Below are 21,650 nucleotides of genomic sequence, written 5' to 3' on the forward strand. Positions count from 1 at the left end.
TATTATTTTACAAGTGATGTAAGGTAGGTGTGATGGCATGCACCAGTAATCCCAGTGATTTAGGATGAGAACTTATCTCCAAAAAAATTCCCCAAAATGCCACAGATGAGGGGTGCAAAATATATAACAAAATATTATTAAATAATATGTAGCAGGATTTTTTTATCTTAAAAAGACAGTCTTTAAAGAGAAAGACTATATGCTAGAGCAAGTTTCTAACACTGACATGGCTAGTCTCTTCTGAATATGCCATTTTTTTGTTTATCCTAAAAATATATTTCTTTCAATTTTCATTGTTTTTATATAAATCATTTGATCTCCCTATCCAGGACAGTTTTGAAGAAGTAAGCACAGAGTTTGTCAAAAGAGCGTTATATTTTTTCATAAGACTTTTCTTAGGGGTGTCTACTAGAAACTGAACCCAGGGGCATTCTACCTGTTAGTTATATCCCCAGCCTTATTTTTTTTTTTAAATAAAGTCTTTCTGAGTTTCTGAGGAACTCACTAGTTGCTGAAGCTCTCCTCAAACCTGTAATCCTTCTGTCTCAGCCTTCCAAGTACTAGGATTACAGGTGTGTATCACCACAACTGGCTCATAAGACAACCTCTAACACTTCCATAATAGAGCTTACTCTTTAGATTCATGCTTTCAAAAACAATTTTAAAGTTTCTATCTTTCTGCACCATTTATTTCCTTCAAAGCAAGTGTCACAATAAGCAATTATTTTGTTTCTGTGTGTGTGTGTGTGTGTGTGTGTGTGTGTGTGTGTGTGTGTTACTGGATACTGAACTCAAGGGCATTAAACCTCCCAGCTACAACCCTAGCTCTATTTTTATTTCTTTATTTTGAAATAGGATCTCACTAAGTTGCTGAAGCTGATCTTGAATCTGCTGTCCTCCTGTCTCAGCCTCTAAGTACTGGGATAAGGAGCATGCTTCCCTGTTCTTTGTCTGTTTCTCTGCATTAGATGAGGTACTTTGTCCTATTCACTGTGTATCCCCAAGACCAAGCAAAGTACATGACGTAATAGTTGTGTGTGAGAAGAATGATAAATAAATCAATGAATGAATGAATCAAACAATCAATCAGTGAACCAATGAATGTACCAATGAATAGAACTGATAGAACAGAGGTTCTTTTGTTTTGCAGGCAGCTTTGTTCATAAACTCATAGGAGTTCATGAGTGGAAAGCACATATATATGGGAGCTTCTATACTCCCTCTTAATTATTGTGCACAAAACACCAATATCCATCTACAATATATCCCTAAGCAGCCACTTTAAATGGATGTCAGCCATCCTCAAACTAAAACACTGTGAAACCAAACAGGTTTTCATACCTCTGCTAGCCTTCACCCTGCCTGGAGCCTTATTCAGCAAAGTAAACTATAGTACATTTTTTTTCTTATAGTTTTACTATTTTAATGTATACAAAAGTTTAGACCTTTATATGCTCTGCCAAGAAACACTCTCTATGCCATTCATAACATCTGGCCCATAACTTCTAATAACCCATGGGGATGCCTTTACATAAGCAACAGCTAATTTCATATTATGCAAGTTTGGGGTTATAATAAGATAATGTATGTGAAAGCACTTTATAAACTATAAAATCCCATACGAATGAAAAAAAGAATGATAATAATTACTACTTTCATCACTATTGCTTTAGCAAAGCTAGGAACCTCTTTGACAAGCCTTTTCACATTCTGTTCTTTTGGCATTCAGGAAATATTGAGCTACATTCTTTCAGAGAAGAAATTATGTCCTGGCATTAAAATAGAAATTTTAAGAAAATCACATTAAATCTTTCAAGCGCTATTATAGAACAGAGGAAAGCAAGCAAACAAAATCAGATCTACCCAGATCTACCATCTATCCAAAATGTGAGGGACAGGCATTTCGTAGTAGTTTACATTTTCAAAAATTTAGCATAAGCTTTGAGTCATATTTTCATTTCCTACTATGAACATTAAGCCTACCCCACCCTGTACACACACACTATCTTCTTAAGGAGAAGACCTCACTGTGCCAATGAACCCAGCAATACCTCAGATCACATTAGGCTCATTATAAGAGAAGTTTCCTAAACACTGTAATTTGAAGCACATCAAAAAAGGTCCCACATGTTTCTGCCTGAGGTCTAGCTCTAGGGATTGAATAAATTGAATAATAATCCTAGTGTCCTTGAGTACTCTCAACCACCAAGCAAAAGCCCACACTAAGCAAATAGAAATGCAAAAATGCATACATATAAACATGCTTCATAAACAAATGAATATCCTCAGGAGGTAGTGAATTGCTAGCTAGCAGGAACACTAGCTGCAGAGAGGGGAGCCACAGAAAAGGCCTCAGAAATAAATTCCTTTGTTTTGTTTCAGTTTTGACCTTTGCTATTTAAGAACATTCATCTCTCTCACACTACCTTGAGCAATATTACCATTTCCTATTGATCCAGACTTTTCAAAATGTTTCTCCTCACCTTTAAAATTTTATATACTTTTATTGCTACCGTGTAATTATACATCATAGTGAGGTTCAAGTCTTACAAACACACATGCACACAGGTGTTGGTGTGATCCCCTGCAGGTCCCATTCTAGACTCTCCCCATATGTAACCGCATGATTGGTACTGTTGATCCAGATTTTTAAAAACTATCTGTCAATAGTCTCTAATAGCTGTAACTTACCAACTGATACCATTGGAGCCTGCACAAATTAATATAGATTTCAACTGAATAACATACTCTTATGAGGGATCATGTTTACAAAAATAATCGAGCTTGTTGATTTTTGGAAGAGCTGCAGCCCTCACCAAGGCCTATTTCTTGCCATATCAGTTCCCCTTCAGCTCCCTTCCAGTCCTGAGGAATCAGAGGGGAAATAATAAAATGCATCTCTGGTAATAGTCATCTGAGAAGAATCTCATCATCATTATGTGCAAAAATTTGACATTGATTTGAGGCATCACTAATGGTTGGACTGGAAAAGAAACCATTGCACAGCATTCAGCAGGCTTTTAAGAACATGTGTAATTTATCCTTGGTAATTTCCATAAAGTAGAGGTTTGATTCTGCCAATGACCTTCCATGAACTTCAAGTAGCGTATAGTCTTCTGGTAAAAGGTAAAAAATAAAGAGTCTATTTTTCTACTAAGGTGGCAATTACACTAAGTTTATGTAGTCCTAATGTTCGTGGGAGATCTTCATAATTTACCCCTCAGTAGGCCCTCTCTGAGAGTTAAAAAAAAAAAACTAACATCTTTGCAAATTGGCTAAGTGTTGCATTACAGTGGTTTGCAGCCCATTGATAGACCTATAGGCTTTGAACTTCAGAAACAGCATTTGAAAGAGAGATTAAATCCCCTTAACCAGCAAGCATTCACTTTCTAAAAGTTCCTATTTCCAAGACATGAAAGCATTGAGTTTTGAAAGCTGTGGAAGCCCAAGCAAAGCAAAATGTGCCTCTTCTCAAATGAGTTCAGAGGTGGTCGGGCCTTTCAGAAAACGACTTTTTTTGAGGTTGTCTAGAAATAGCCAAAGAAACTTATCCTTCATTCAACATCGTGGGTACCGCTGCCATCCTGGTAATTACACATGTGCCAACTCAATTAAGATTGCAGGGGGAAAGATGATCATTCATTGTAGCAATTTTACTTTAGAGTCAATGGTAGATTCTGTGAGAAAACTTTGTCCAGCAACTTTCCCATCCTCCTCCAAGGGGGGCCCTTGGTTCTCAGCCAGAAACATGCAAACCTATCAATATAATTCATGCTGGTTAGAGGGGGGGGGGAGCAGGCATTTCTCAAGCCAGGGCAAATTAGCCTTTGGCATTACAGCTCTAGATTATTTATCCACTCAGGCACATCTATACAATGAGAAACAACTGCCTCAAAGGGCAATAAAATGTTGCACACAGTTCCCAGGGGCCTGGATGCCTGATGAAGCATTCAATCAGCAAGTCCACAGATGCGTTTGCATGCTATGTATCTGTCCAGGGGAGGTAATCTGTGAAACTGGCTAAGCACCATCTAGCCCAGGGGTTGATTTTCTCCACGGTCCCTTCAGATAAAGTCCCAAAGCTAATGAGAGGTATTTCCAAACTTCAGAGGCCAGCTCTCCTTTCTCAGAAAACTCAGAGTAGGAAGCTGTTTGTTCTCTCAAACCTTTCCTGAACTTTCAGACTTTGGGCCAGCATTTCACAGTTTCATTTTAAGTACATTAGTGTTTCTTTCCCCAATAATATAACAGATTACTTGGATTCAGAACACACACACACACACACACACACACACACACAATCTTAAATAGTGCTCAGGTGGATAATTGGTTCTTAAAAAGTAGATTGAAATTGGTCTACTAGTGGCTCCTGACCTAAATAAAATTTGCATTGTTAAGATGGGAATTTGTGGAAATGCTTATTCATTCTCTCTCTCTCTCTCTCTCTCTCTCTCTCTCTCACCCCCCCCTCCTTTCTTCCTTTTTCCCTACTTTTTTTCTCTTCTTTTCTTTTTTTCTTTTTGTACTAGGGGTTGACCTATAAACTATACTCCCAGCCTTTTTTTTTTAATGGGGTTTTGTGAAGTTCCTAAGGTTGACTTCAAACCTATGATCCTTTAATCTCACTCTGTCAATTATTGAAATTATAGGCATGTACCACCATGTATGGCCCATTTTCTTTGGGTAAAATTCTTTCCTTCACTCCTAAATCCTTTTCATTTCCTCTGGACTCACAAGGCTTCTTGATTCTCAAGTCTCATACATCAAAATTTTGCTACTTAAAAAAATGTCAATGTACAGACTCACAGAGATATAAAGTAACTATGCATCAGAGCAAAATCAGGAATACACTCATATCACAGGACCTTGCATGTCAGAATAATTGCAAAAAGATCTTTTGGAGCTCCAGCTATTCATCAGTAGAAAATGATCTGGGCAAATTATCTAGTCTCCTTATTGTGAGAAACTACTTAGAACCTTCCTTTACATATTTTAGTATTATGGATTTATATATTTGAATAGAACTGGCAGCCTCTACAATGAGTTCTAATACCAATTCCTAATTTCTTCTGGCTGCAGAATTATTGATAACCCATTTTGCATATAGGTACATTCAAATATCCTGGTGGATAACCTCAGCTCTATTGTTTATTAGCTGCATGAGTTGGCCACATAAAAATTTAATGTCAGCTTCTAAATCTTTCTGTGAAATAGCACTATCTCATAGGTTATGTGAGGATTAAGTGAGTTAATACAGCAAACTACTTAGATGCTGGCCCTTAACTATTTCTTTTTTCTTCCAGACTTGGGAACATTCTCCTGTGCCCCACACCAACAGAGAGGAGTGGAAATATGCCCCTTCCCGATTCAGAATCTTAGTGTTGAGTCTTTGACCTTTTGTTACATGCATGCTGAAAACACACACTTTACTTCATTCTCAATGTTGTTGAGGCTTCAAAAACTATACTCTCAAATATAGTGCTTTTTCAGGCTGAGTGCTTTGAACTAAAGGAGAACCTAGGTCCCTCTCTGTCCTTCCTCTTGCTTTCTCTTTCTCCCTTGAACTTCATGGAAAGATTTCTCTGAAGTTTTCCTATTCATATAAAGCTAAATTTTCCAAAAGCAAACTCAAATTTTATGAGTCACTGGGTGTAGCGGTATACACCTGTAATCCCAGCATTTAGGAGGCTAAAACAGGAAAATTGCAGGTTGAAGCCAGCCTCAACAGTGTAGCAAGACTCTCAACAACCTAATGATATCCTGTTTCAGAATAAAAATAAATAAATAAACAGGGCTAGGAGTATAGCTTGAAGGCAGAATGCCCCTGGGTTCAATCTCTAGTACCACATACACAAAAAAAAAAGAGAGAGAGAGAAAAAAAACAACCATGATTCCCCTTCCCAGGAAAATCATCATCAGGAAAGATCAACTGTATTGCAGGGAAGAGATTGAAGGCCAACACCAATCCAAAACTTTGTCAGAGCTTTGAAACAATTTTATTATCAATTTATCTGCATAGCAAGATAAGCTTTATTCACCATACATTTTCTCCTCTCATGCTTCCATAGCATGTCAGCACTTCCCCCCAGGAACCTGAAGCCCCTATTTCTCCTTGTAGCTCAGGATGCTATATAGACTGCAATCTCCTAGCCCGTCTTTTGAGTTTCTTATTTTGCAGGACTCCTATGCATATGCATCTAAATATATTTTTCTTATACTGTTAATCTGTCTACTGTCAGTTTACTTCAGAGTTCAATTATCAATTCTTCATAAAGTGCTCCCTCTCTTCTACTTTTTAGGAACTGAAAAATTCCTTAAGACTATCCTAAACTTCCCTGTATTGCCTGCCATGTTTAAGTTGGTGTCTCTCACCAAGCAAGAACTCCATACTTGTTTTTGTTGGTATGTGTTTCAGTTCTTTTCTCTCCAGTTCCCCAAAGTTGATTGTGGTGACATTGTACTCTGTCTTCTTCCACAAGAAGTGCTTTGATCTGATGGGGATTATGGAGCCCACAAAATATAAAGTAATGAGATATTCTACCATATCAGTAACCAAACATGTAATCCTTGCCAAAAGAATGAGTGACTTTCTGCTCTGTGGGACAGATTTGCATTCTGGGTATTTGTGGGTTACTTCTGAGCTGGCAAGCTGATACGATTGAAAAGAAATTTAAATTTTTCTCAAAAACATTCCAGAAAAGGTAAAAGCATCACCTGACCAATTTTGGCTTCATGAGCAAAGGGAGATAGTACAATTTAGGGGCACAGAAAACTGGAAGAGCCTCAGAAGTAAAGTCCCTTTCTGGACTTTCTCTTACCTTCCTTTCTTTGTTCCCTTTTTACCTTCAAGGCAGGCCACACACCATCCTAAGGTAGATCACGGGAATACCTTTCTCTCCAAAGGCAACAATAAAGCCTAGCGATGTTATTCTAACCTTCCCTGGATTCTGCATGTAAGAGCCGGCCATCAGACATTCTCTGACCTCCCTTGTCTAATTGTAGATCATGAGGATGCTCATCCCAGAAAGAAGGCAAGCTACACACAGAGGGTAAAAGAATCCAGAGGGATAGGTCTTACCTGGGTTTCCTCCCACTTAGTTATTTTTAGATTGTGCTCTTTTCATACACTAACATTTCTACATAGCTTTCCATGTCTCGCTGATCCTAAAAATAAAAAGAGTTTTCCCTGGGTCTTTATTCTAGATAATCCTATGCACATGAATTTTGATTAAATAAACATGCTCTGCTTTCCTCTTGCTAATCTGACTTTTGTTATATAGTGTCTGCCGAAATCCTGATGATGGGAAAGAAATGGTATCACACCTTTCCACCCTACACAACAAAGGTATATCCCTGGAAAACATTCACCACCTGGACAAAGAGACTGGTGAACATTTGACGTGCTGAGCCTGATTGTTCCACACATTCTCAAGTGGTCTAAGTACAAAACACCTTTGTTTACACCTGTTCACTGCACTTTTGAATGCAAATTGAACAGTAAACAGTTTTTGCTCTCTCCAGAAGGAACTACTTCTGCTACTAGAAAATGTAGTGAAAGAAATCCCCTGTAAAGAAGTTTCACTCTGGTGGAAAGAATCAACCACCTATACTACACTTTTCTTCTTCTAATTTTGTGGAAAGTCTCTTATCTTGTTTAGTACCCTACCTTGCTATTTAGCCAAAAACCCCTATTGTACTTTTCAGAATTATCTTGCCATCATTATTATTAACTTGCTATTTCAGACAGCATAGGCTCGAGTTCTTATGAATAAAACGTTCCTTTTCTAATCCACCTACTTGCAAAGGTCCTTTTTAGATTCTTCTCCTTTAAGTTGTGACTTTCCCTGGCACCTTGTTTTTATCTGGTTTGTTCTGTGACCTATGTGTAATTCATATTTTATTAGAAACAAGCTGAGTTTTGTTATTGTTGTTTGTTGACCACTTTCTTTCTCTACCTATTCTGTTCTAACGTCCTACACACAATTATGATAAATCAGCTGTTTCTGAACAGGTGCATACTGAACTTTGGGCTTACTTTTTTAAACAGACAGGTTTTCTACTGAAGGGTTTTCATGTTGCATTTCCTTTGAAATTTTGCTCTTTTAAATGCTATTCTAAAATTCAGATATTATTTAAATTTATAGAGGAAAGTTGAACTGTATGACTAAAGGAACATAAACAATTGTCATCCAGTTGTTCGCTTGTATTTTTAAACACTTTTAACCATGTTTAAAGTGTATTTTAAATATTTATAAATGGTTGGTGACTTCTTAATGAGAAGAATTTGCACTATAATGAGAATAATTTTCACAGCAATGAAAATTAGTGAAGAAATCTCATATGAGAAAACTGTCTTTCATTTAAACTGGCCCAAACATCAGATAAATTCAGCAGAAGAAAATCCTTATAGAAGCTTTCATGGCAGTGGAAAGAATTGCATACCGTAGACCATATTTTCAGGACGGTTTCATTAGCAGATGCCAAAAGGGTCAGAAAGATTCCTATGGACGTTGGATGAGAGCAGAGATCACTGCAGATAGCAAAGACTCCTTAATTCCCTTAGCTCAAGAGAAGCCAGGAGAAGAGGCTTATGAAGGAGAGGACATGGTATTTCTTCCTCATCCTATAAGCCATTTCCTTTCCACAGACTCTACAAGAGGGGTCAAATCTAGCATTAAATGCCAAGCAGAATTTTTAGTTTTACTAGGAATAAAAGCCTGTCAACTCTCTGGAGAGAATCACTACCCTACCAACAAGAAGTCCTGAGCCTCTCTGGCTTTAGTTTTCTCATCTTTAAAGGCTGAATAGCTTGCCTCTTCACAACCTCCCATATAAAGAAAAATGGCTAGATATGCCCCACTTGTTACTCAAGCTATCCAGCCTTGAAACTTTATCATGGACCCTTTCTTTTCAATTAAATTGTAATAAAGAAATGAAGCTACTGTGGAAAATTCAATTTCCATGCTCAATTTTATTTTTGCAGCTTTCAGAGGATGGCTGTCTTTTAAAAACCTATATGAGTTCTGGAACCAGGTCCTGTACTAAATAAATAGATGCAACATGGGTGACACTTAGGGTTGTATTTGTCTCAAACATCTGCCTCATTGAAATGACTTATGTTAAGATCTCTGGTATCCTCCTATCAAATTCAGTGAACACTTTGGATTTAGTATCTCAGTTGACCTCTCTAGACCATGTGACATTATTTTTATGTGGGCTATTTCCTCCATATTAAAACTATTTCTCCCTTTTACTTTGATGAGATATTATAGAAGAAACAATGGTGTAGATTCTGAAGTCAGAATAGTTTAATCCCAACCCACCACCTACTAGATGGCAAGTTACTTGAGCTCCGTGTGCCTTAGGGTCAAGTTCTCTTCTTTTAAGTGGGGATATCAGAAGAAGGGCATTGTGGCACACACTTGTAATCCCAGTACTCAGGAGGCTGAGACAGGAGGGTCGCTGGCTCATGGCCAGCCTCAGCTACTTAGTGAGGCCCCCCACAACTTAATGAGACCATGTTTCAAAAGAAGGAATAAAAATAGGGCTGGGGGTATAGCTCAGAGGTAGAATGCCCCTGGATTTACCCCCCAGTACCAAAAATAAATAAATCATAACTTACTTTATAAGGTTGTTGTATTAATTCATGCACAAGGCTTACACAGAGCCCTCCCATATTGATGGCCTTCAGTAAATATTAGCTTAATTACTCATAGCACTATTTTCCTTGGTTTTCTTCCTACTCTGATTCGACTCTTAGTCTCCAGGGTCTCCAAAGGTACTAATGCCTCTGCCTCTTCTATACGATCAGTGATATCATCTGTTATGGATCTATATACTCAGATGGTCTCATCTACTCCTTACCATCAAATGGAATAAAGAGAAAAAGCCTCTCAAACTGCAGTCTCCAGCCAGATCTCTCGTGAAGGCCAAGCTATCTCTCCATCTCTGCTGCAAGCTGCCCCTTGGGGCCATCAGTACCTCAAACTTAATATGTCTAAGAAAGGAACACAACTGCTCCTTCACTAGAACTTATTTAATTTTTTTTTTATTTAAGCATTGCAATTACCTGTGAATGCTCGATTTATACTGAGATATTTATATGCGCACGTAACATTATTTGGTGTTTCGTTTCCCATACCTCCCCTTTTTCTCCCTTTCTTCCTCCCTGTACATGACAGTGAACTTCAGAGTGATATATTTATATATGCACACAATATTATTTGGCGTGTTTCTCCTTCACTAGAGCTTTAGCCACCAAAGATGAGAGCATCTCACTCAAAGCAAGATGGCAAGCTGCCAAGGAGTGAGGTGCAGTGAGAGGTGACTATTCTCCCATCAGTTCCCGTACATAGTGGGTAGCAAGGAGACCTCATTCTGAGATACTTAACAATCTTGCCTATAATCCTAGATCCATTCCTTATTGAATGTGGAGTCATTGAAAATTTCTGATTAAAACAGTTCTCAAAAATATCATCACGTGTTTCCAGCTCTTGTGTCAGTTATGTATCAGACTTTAGCAATATCATGGATTATCTCAGGCTCTTCTTTTGCAGTCTGTGTATCTTTGTCAAGAAAAGTTCAGAGTCTGTTGCCCTTAGCTTTTCTGTAAGTGAACTGAAAAGGTCCAATATGTGAGAAGGACTCCTTTCTACCAGGAAAACCTGAAAACCAGCTGATCTGGCTGTCTTTCTCTGTCTGAAATCTCTACTGAAATTAGATCATCTATTTCCAGTTACAGGACATCAGGCCGGTCTGCAGCTGTTATTTTATGGCCAGTGATGCTATGGTATTTTAATTTATATCTGGGAGCGGATTTTTCACAGATTTCCTGAGTTATGATAGTGATCCTAGTAGATAATAGATTCCAATTTCCTTAATATCAACATATTCATGTTGCAAAATTCCTGAGGCCAAGGCCCAAGCTCTACACTCACTGGTGATGATGTAAGTAACTCTAGAGAATTGGCAGGGCAGTCTGATAGCTCATAGGAGAGGGCCTCAAGAGGTTTTTGCTTTGTCATCTAGGAAGTACATAGCCTGAGCCATAGAAAAAATCCTTATCAAGAACCACCATCCTTACATAGTGCATATTAGCTCAGGACAAAAGAAGATCATGACCATTTCTGGGTGGGAGTGACAACAGGGACATCCACAGCCAGAAAGAATAGCTCTAAGTTACTACCTACCACACACACAAAAAAAATCACTCAGGAGAAATACTGATACTCATACTGCTTCATTCAACAAATATTATTTAGCATCTACTATAGACCAGACACTGTTCTGCATAACAGGTATATACCAATGAACAAACAACAAAATCCCTATGTCTATCCTATTGCACTGAGAAAGGCTTTGAGATATGGGAGAAAATTGAGGTAGAGACTTAAATTCCTTAGATGTACATCTATGCTCTAGTATTTTTTAAAAAGAAAAAGTATACACACACACACACACACACACACACACACACACATATGCACACACACTTAAACATATACCTATATGTTTTCCTTTCCAAATATTCCTTCATAACTGTATACATAATTAACCACACCATCCCCCTCATCTCACATACATTTCTATAAGGGAGAAGGTTTCATTCTCTCAGATGGCTTCACAGTTGAAAAATAAAGCAGATGGTGCTTCTAGAGAAGGCAGCTTGCTTGCTAAAATGTCATGGATATACAGAAATAAAACCAAAAAGGGAAGGCAAGAAAATATTCTCATTTGAATAATGAACTATCTGATGTTCCCTCAGAGCCGCACAGCTCAGACAGTGAAAAGAAACACTCTCAGACCCTTTGTTCTGCATTTGTAAGGAAACTTAACCCACGTGTCTGTCATGTAACAAGCTGCTCTGGATAATTTCTTGAAGAATAATAATCATTGTTTGCTGGAACCACTTGTAAAACCAAGAAGGCACCCAGAAAAGTTGGCATTTTGTAGCAAACTACCCAAGGGGTAATTTGTGGCATCAAATGATACATTGAATATTGCATTGAAACTTTAAAATATTGCTCACATTTAAAAAAAAAAATCTAATGTCTGAGCCTCACTCCACGCAGCTTCCTGTCCCTGATCTTTGCTTCTCTAGAGCTAAAGAAAGCCCTGGGGACTCATGACAGTGGATAGCTCAAAACCATGCCAGCAGAGCTTTAGTAATTATTATTATGTTAAACACATAATTTGATTGCTTTGTTCTGTGACTATATGTGCTTATTTCAGCTTCCTAATAGCTGCCAGATTGGGCTGTGTGATGTGTACCATGCAATGAAATGCAGGGACCAAGAGTTTGCCTTTCTGCACCCGCTGTCCCAACAGCATTAGGCATGCCATCAATGCCCACCCTTGTCTCCCAGGCGCTTTGTGTAGCCCTGAAGTGACAAAAGAGACTGACTTCAGACAAATCAACAGAATGTAATTAGAGGTAAGGACTTGGCTTTCCTTCCGCCAAAAGTCTTTGAGGCCTGGGATAAATTTGGACTCAACATGAAGTGAACTGATTTCGGAATCAGTTATTTACTTCAATCTATTGTATCCAAGTATTTCAGGAGCCAAGATACCCACCTGGAAAGCCTAACCAAAGTTCACTCTCTTTCCAACTCCCTTCTGAGCCAGGGAAAATCCCCAGCAAGAGATTAAGTGAAAGATCCTGGAGATGTGACCTTGAGCGTTGTCAGGGTGGACTGGAACCAAGTTGTTAAGACCCCCAGGACACTCCTAATATGAGGCAATCATGTGTAAGCCCCCCTGCGATTGCCATCCAGCCCCCGGCTCCTGCCCTCAAAGCTGCTTCTGAAAACAAAGCAATCTGCCTGTTAACTTGGGCACAAATCAGTCAGGTCTGAACAAATAGCAGCCATTTATTTTACAGAGGAAAAGGTGAGATACCCTAAAAGTCAAGAGGAAAGAAATTTGAAAAATTAATTGACTTTCTTTCCCTTACAAGTTATTTAATTGACTAGTGAGAGTCCAATTGTTAGGACTTGAAAACAATTTAGAAGCTGTAGAAGTCCTTTGATGGTAGCCTCCCTGGCCCAGACCTTGGTCTCATGAGAAGGAAAACTCTCTTCCATTAAAGTTATAAAAAATAAAAGCCCACTAAGAGTATCAATAAGGGCAGATGGATCAAACAGCCAAGGAGGCAGTTGGTAGCAGTGCTTTGCAGTCTGATAAGTCCTGATTTTAAAAATTAGTCTTCCCATATAGTAGAGAAATAAGGTGACACATTGACCATTGGGTCAATGTACATTGGGTGCTATGTCCTGTGGGCAAGGGGTGAACAATATCACCTAGGTAGTCTTTTAATAGGACTTACATATACTGAATGTAATCAGTAGGAAACAGAAGGAAAAAGAATAGGAACATTTTATTTTTAAAAATTAGGAGCATTATTTTTAAAGGGGGAGGGCCTGAGGCTGGAAGTTTCAGAATTGGAGAGGTAATAAAGTCAATGAAAGGCTGAGGGAACTCTTTTGGGTTTAGCATCACTGGAAAAAATAAAGCATTAACTATACAATAGAGTATTCAATCTTAAATTTTCTGAATTTGATAACTATATAAGACTATCTAAGAAAAATGTCTTTGTTCTTAGAAATACACATTGTGGTATTTAGAAGTAAAGGGGTATTATGTATGCAACAAATTCTCAAATATTATGAACTACAAACACTGTTTTTACTGAGTGTGTGTGTGTGTGTGTGTGTGTGTGTGTGTGTGTGTATGTAGAGAGAGAGAGGCATGTATATGTAACATGATAAAATAATTAGAGAAAAATAAAAACAATAAGAGATTATGAGTCAAATATAGGGGTGTTCTTTATATTATTTATGTAGCTTTTCTGCTTTTTGAAATTATTTTGAAGTAAAAATGAAGTATTTTAGCCAGGCATGGTGGCACATGCTTGTAATCCCAGCACTTGGGAGGTTGAGACAGGAAGATCAAAGGTTTGCAGCCAGCCTCAGCTACTTAATGAGGCTCTCTGCAGTGTAGTGAGACCCTGTTTCCAAATACAGAATAAAAAATAAGACTGGGGGTATAGCTCAGAGGTAGAATGCACCTGAGTTCAATCCCAGTTCTGAAATATGAATAAATATATAAAGTTTTTTAACTCTCTTATAATGTAGCCCAGGAGTGTCCTTTAATAGAAGGCAAACTGGTTACTCTATTTCTGTGTTCTAATTTATTTCAGAGTCTTCTTAGATTAAAGATGAATCATTAAATGATAAAGAAAACTGTACCTGGCACTTAGGTATTAAATGTCCAATTTAAGTTTCATGCCCAACCATAATCCACGGACTCTTGGGGTGATCACACTGCTCTGATTGTATTGTATAAGGCCAAATGAGCTTATTTTCTGATATAATCTTTAGCTAAAAAAAAGTATTCAAAAAGACATTTTATAAATTTTTAAAGATGAAATCAGTAATACTAGAATAGAATATTTAGTAAATATATTTCAATTTCTAGACCAAAAATAAATTCAGGCTTTCTTCAAGTCTAAATCCTTGTCTAAGACATGCTATCTCTTTGGGCCCTAGTTTCCTTTCAATAAAATAGAGATAATAATACTACTTAACATTTTCTAAAGTTTATAGGGAAAATATATTTATAGATAGAACACATTTTACTATAGGAAACTGAAAATATAACTCAAACTACTTAACTATTAAAGTATTCTTATCTTACTTTATATCCTATTTTTTTCCAGCCAGGATATCATATCAGAATCAATATGTCAACTGTGTTCTTCTTCCTCCTTTCCATTTCTTTCCAAGGTCCTCATTAATTAAAGCCAACCAGAAGGAAGAGAGATCATTGAGACCATGCACACAGGTCAGCCTTTTACAGCTTAGAGCAGAGTGAGGGGGTAGACGGTGAATGTGGAGAGCACACAGAAAAATCTTCTGTGAAGTGGTTTTGTCTTGGCTGATTGATTTAGTAACTAGAAACATTGAGGATCTAGAAACATCCATTAATCTGCTAGCCACAGCTTTGGCTCCAAACTAAATTCTTCCTCCAAAAGGGAAAAAAAGATTTTCCTTCAACTTAAATGTCTAATTTAATTTTCATGCCCAACCATAATCCAAGGACTCTTTGGGTGAATACAATGCTCTGATTGGTGTTAACCTTGTTCATAGAATCTGTCAGGCAGGGAAACAAGTTACCACATTATTAGACGACTTAGAAATTGTTCTTTGTCTTTGTGTAAGGAAGGGGTTGTGCTGGATGCTACAACAGAAATCTCAATGTCCACCATAAATGCAAAGCACACATCACAGTGATTAGCACAGAATGGGAGCCTAATAATTTTCCCCTGCCTATATAACAAGGCTCTGTGCTTGTTTCTGTGGGCATTAAAATGTGGTACTTGATCTTGCCTTTTATAATCCAGAAGACTGTAAAAAAGAATACCCTCTTAGCTAAAGAGTTTTAACATAAAAATGCATAACATAAGAACACACATGCTGCAGGCTGCATTCGTCCATTTACTGTTGCTATAAAAATGCATGAGACTGTGTACTTTATAAAGAAAAGAGGTTTATTTATCTGACACTTTTGAAGACTGAAAATCCGAAATTAGTGGTTTCATGAATTTAGAGCCACGGTAGATGGCATCACGGTAAGAGCATGTGGTAGCAATCACATGGTAAGACAGGAAGCCACAGAGAAAAACTCACTCCCTAAGACCAGCATTAGCTCCTTCTGAAAGCAGCACCCCAGTGACCTAATGACCTCCCATTAAGTCCTACCTCTTAAAGGTCCCACACCCTCTTAACATTGCCACGCTAGTGAACAAGCTTCCAGTACATGAGCCTTTGGGAGATAAAAATGCATCTAAACCACTGTACTTATTTAGTGCCCAACTAGGAGTGGATATCTAAGGTATTTAGAATAGCAGTTTCCAAGACATTGTCTATTGTGAACTGGTGGAATAGAAACTGATTATAAGAATTTGGAAATTCTTATGCTCACCAGCATTGACCATGGCTGTTGGCTGTAAGAACAATTAATAACATATCACATCTCTCCAACCTTTGCCCTTTATTTTCAGTTAATACTTTCCATGATTTCAGTCACGTTCCAAAAATATTAAGTAGAAAAATTCAGAAATAAGAAATGTATATGTTTGAACTTACATGCCATTATAAATACATGATGAAATTCTCATGCCATCTTTCTCTGTCCTGCCTGGGACATAAATTTTGCCTTTGTCCAGCATTTCTACACTGGACATGCTGGTTCCCTGCCCAAGAGTTAATTTGTAGCCATGTGAATTATCAAATAGACTATCTATATTTGCAATGTTATGCTCAAATAACTCTTATTTTACTTAATAGTGGCCCCAATGTTTAAAAGTAGTGATGCTGACAATTTGGAAATGTCAAAGAAAATTTATAAAGTGTTTCTTTTAGGTATCCTTTTATACAATCACAAAATGAAGTGTGAGTACAATACAGTAAGACATTTTGAAAGAGAGAATAACCACATTCATATAACTTTTATTGAAGTCATATAACTTTTATTGAAGTATATAATTATTGTTGATCTATTTTACTTTTAATTGTTGTTGTCAATATTTTACTGTGTCTAACTTACAGTTAAACTTTATCATAGGTATGTATGTATAAGAGAAAACATAGTCTATTTAATATTCAGTATTATTAAAAGTTTCAGACAACCATTGGTGATTTTGAAACATACCTCCAGAGGATACCATGGTCTACTGTATAGCAAAATTAATACAAATCTCAAGCACAAGTGCCCATGCTGGACACAGAGTAGCTTTGTGTAGTCTCCTCTGCAAACAGTTCCATGGCCTGGCATCCCTGTCCCTGACCTCCGGGATCACATGCCAGGGTTTCCCTCAGCCTATTAGCAAAAGCATGGCAGCCATCCCCTCCTGGCTGCTTGCCCCTGGCCACCCATGACTATTGCTGGATCCACCTGGGTTCCAGAAGCATCTTTTGCAGAAACGCTATGTGCCCAGGGATGCCAACCTTTCCCATCACCTGGGTCTCCTTAAGGCTGGCCCCTGGGCACTGGTGAGAAAATTTCTCTGGGAAAAGTTTATGCTCCCTTTCATGCCTGTGGTATTGTGTTGCTCAGAGAACTCAAATTTCCCCAGGCTTCCTGTGGAGCAATCACCTGTAACCTGCGTGTAGACTCCAGGGGGAAGCCTGTCAGCCTACTGGACAAAGCCAACACCCAAACCTCCTTGGCAGTGGTCATCACTGAGTGTTGTGTTGGTGCTTCTGGACGCTCGAGGTACATCACAGCCCAGTGATGCACCAGTGCCCTGCAGTGAGTAGAGAAGTAGCTGGAGAGCCTTCCAAGGTTTTGTAACTACCTGCCTTATACCAAGTAGATAAGAAACTTCAAGCAGCTACAAGAAATAATGAAATAAAATAAAATAATCTAGTATGTATAAAATGTTTAAATACAAGACGGGCTTGGTGTCTCATGCCTTATAACCCCAGTACTTGGGAGGCTGAGACAGGATTGCAAGTTTGAGGGCAGCCTCAGCAATTTAGACAGGCCCTTAGCAACTTAGTAAAACACTGTTTCAAAATAAAAATAAAATAGGGCTGGGAGTGGAGATCAGATATATAATGCCCCTTGGTTCAATCACCAGTACAGAATACACACACACACACACACACACACACACACACACACACATACATATACATATACATATATATGTATGTATATGTATATGATGAATATGTATATGTATATAGTTAGTTGTAGTTATAGTTATTTAGATCCAGATTTAGAAAGGCCATATCTTTGCTTACAATAATGATTATCATATGCCATAAACTGAAGAGTGTAATGAATTGTCCCTTTTGCACTGAAGTCAGAGAAGAACAAATGGAAAAGACCATGTGCCTGTAGAAGTGGTTCTCCAACTGTTCTCTCAGCTCTCAGATGCAGTATGCTTCCCTCAGACCCCAGTCTTTCAGTGCCTGGGGTGGAGGAGGAGAGGGGGCCCATAACATCTGCAGATCAAGATCTAAAATGGTGTTTGGCAAAGTATGATGGGACAGTTACCTGTGTCAGTAGCCCCCCGCCCCAGGCTCAGGTTAATGAGTTTTGACAAACTCTTTAGTCCCATTTGAAGTTTGAGGGCCATTCCTGTGAAAATACCTCTTCAGTCCACTTAAACATGGCTAAGTGACTCCTCATACTGGCTCCAAATACAGTTAGAATAAGCTGATTTGTGTCTCCCGAATTTAAGGCCTTGCGCACACAATGAATAGAGATAGAAGATATCTTTCATTGTGCTACTTACTTCTGTGGCAGGTGAAGTAAAAAGGAGCAAAAGCCACATTTTTTACTCAGATTCTACAAAAACAATTTACTATTTCTTTACTCACAAGAGAAAACGGTAGCCAGGGGCAGTAGCACACACCTGTCATCCAGTACTTGACAGGCTAAGAAGAAGGATCACAGGTTCCAGGCCAGTCAACAACTCAGCAAGATGCTTTCAAAGTAAAAAATGGACAGAAGGCTGGGGTTCAGATCAGTCCCAAGTACCACCAAGAATAAGAAGTAAATCAAAGAAATTAATTTATATTGGTATTTCTTGGGCAATTCAACTTATTTGACACTGGCAATAAAACATTAACTGAGCTGGTATCTGTTCTAATTATACAAATTACTTTATGTTATTTATTCTTCCATGGAACACATGGCAACTCTCTAGAAACTCTTGGTGTGTTGTTGTATGATAATATTCTCCAATACAGAGAGAAAAAATACTTTTTCAGCTTTTTACCTTTCCTTTGAAATTATTTCCCGTGCTTTTCATGGACCTTGGTAATGTTCCAAAATTTTTCTAATCAATCTAATATTGTAAGCTGTCAGAATGGATTTTCTTCACTAGAACTATCTGTTCTACATCAATCCTTCTATTTTTTTTCTTTTTTTCTTTATTTACTTTATGATTTGATTTAGTCCTTTTGTTGTTGTTGTTGTTGTTGTTGTTGTTGTTGTTGTTGTTGTTCTTTTTTGATCTGTTGAGTTACTTCCAATTTTGGAACTGAGGCTTTATTAGCTCTAGAATTATATCTTAAGAAAAAATTGAATCAGCAAAATCTTGACAATTTTCTACTGCATTACATGGAATCGTTATTCACTTCATTTGCAAAGTCTGAAAAAAGGAGTGTTAGATCTTCAAGAGGGATAAACTGCTTTGATTGAATCGGTTGGTGCATTCAGTCAGTAACCAGTGAATTCTGATAAGGAAGTTTGATGACTATGTAATTGCTTTGTTGTTTTTTTAGTATATTGAGTGTCTGTCTTAGCAAATTTACCCAAACACTGGGGTTTTATGTGTTCAATTTTGTCTTTACCTCATTGTAGTCCACAGCCATAAAAGTTTCCACTTATTAAACATATAAATAAAGCTCCTTTGCGTAAACATCTCATAATCCTTCATGTTCCCCAAGTTGTTTTCACTGTCTTTTTTGTCATTTAGAACCACTGACACATTAAACATCACACTGCATCAGCCCTACTCTTTATCTACCTCAAATGGGCCTTTATTCCAAAAGTAAACCTTCTATGTGGTTTCTGTTAAGTATTGGATTTTACAGTGTGAAAAGATAAATAACACTTGTTGGGAAACACAAAATGTAACAGCTACCTATGGTACATTCAAATAATAGGTCAAAAGATACAAGTTTTGGTGAATAGATTGTTATTATTTTGTTATGGGGCTTTTGGTTTGTAATTGTTGTCATCCTTTAGTCTTTGACTGCAGTGCAGTGAGACTTAGAAATCACTAGGTGTGGGCTGTTTCCACGTGGGTCTGCAGGGTGAACTGGGGACGCAGCAGCAGCATTACCTGGGAGCTGATTAGACATGCAAAATCTTCAGCCCTACTTGGTTCTGATGAGTCAGTTTATGTGTTTTAGTGGGCTCTCCAGGTAACTTTTGTGCTCTTTAAGGTCTGAGATATGTACTTTTTCACGGCCAACTGCTAGCTTTTGCTAACATGACTTTAATTTCTGGGATGAACTATTTTTATTATGTTAAGTAAAAACAATTATGATCCCACTGATAAAAACGTTTATTATTTTTTATAGATTTCTTTTTATGTGTGTGATATTGGGGATTTAACCCAGGAGCATTGTACCTCTGAACTATGCCCCCAGGCCTATTTTTTATTCTTTATTTTGAAACAGGGTCTCACTACGTTGCAGAAGGCTTCACTAAGCAGCTACAGCTGGCCTTGAACCTGCAATCCTCCTGTCTCAGCATCCTAAATACTGGGATTACAAGCCTGCACCACCATGTCCGGCTATATATTTCCTTTTCACTAGAGATGGTCTAGTTTAGCACTTGACAAATTTGCATACACTGAAAAATTTCTGTATAGCAATTATACACAATAAAATTCACCCAAGACTCTGCCGCTTCCTAAAAGTATTCGAAGACATTATTGACTATATGAATTTTTTTTGTCTTTCATACTCATTTAACAACCAATCTCTGTAGAGAAAGGGTCTGTGTTTTATTCTTTAACATAATACCTGAGGTTTCCAAATTATTTGTTTCATATAATTAAATACTTAGTTACTAGATTATTTGGGTCTCCATTTAGTTTTCTTCTTTCTTTTACTTTTTTCTTTTCTTGAGACAGGCTCATGCTATGTGCCCAGGCTGGTCTAGAATTCATGTGCTAAAGTGATTCTCCTATCTCAGCCTCTTGAGTAGCTAGAACTACAGTACATTCTATAATTCCTGGCTCATTTAGCACTTTTTAAAGTATATATGTTAGATAGATAAAACAACTTAAAGTTTTAAAAATATTCTAATGTTTAATCAATTGTCTGAAAGGGATAGAAAAATAATATTAAATACAAAATTCAGAAATGAAAAATTGAGTATGGAATATTTCAGAAAAGACTATTCTTCTTTATATAATATCCTCTGAGATATATTATATTTCAGTATTATGTTAACTTTCTGTGTTATTAATTGTTGTTGTTTTTGGAGAATGTACATTAAAGAATATATGTAGAGTTCTATATATTATTTGCATTTATTAAAGACACACCAAACAATAGGAAAGTGTGGAAATGTATATGTACTGATTTCTGAATCACTTACCTTTATGATATTTCTATATACTGGTATGAAAAAATACAATTTTTTTAAAAAGGTAGAGAATGAAAGAATGTATGATTGACTACAAATAGTAGATACTAGCCAAGTCCATGCTCATGAGTTATGAAAATTTTGGTTATTTTGCAAAATGATCCTTTCTGTTAATTTTGGTTTAAGGCTAAATAAACACTGTATAAATACACTGAAGCTAGAATGCTGACGGAGTGGAAATGTTTTGTTTTCTGAAACTACCACAAACTATTTCTGAAACATTTAAACTTTGGCATTAACTAAATACTTTTGCCAAGCACCTTTCCCCTACTTCAAAATATGAATACATATAGCCCACATGTTTCTGATCCATTTACAACTAATTTATCAAAATTGGCAAGACCTTTTTGCTAACCACAAGGCCTAGAGTGCCAATTTAAAGAAGAAAAAGAAAGAAAGAAAGAGAGAGAGAGAGAGAGAGAGAGAGAGAGAGAGAGAGAGAGAGAAAGAAAGCAAGCAAGCAAGCATTCTCA

Source organism: Muscardinus avellanarius (genome assembly GCF_963383645.1).
Source record: "Muscardinus avellanarius genome assembly, chromosome: 1".
Lineage (NCBI taxonomy): Eukaryota > Metazoa > Chordata > Mammalia > Rodentia > Gliridae > Muscardinus > Muscardinus avellanarius.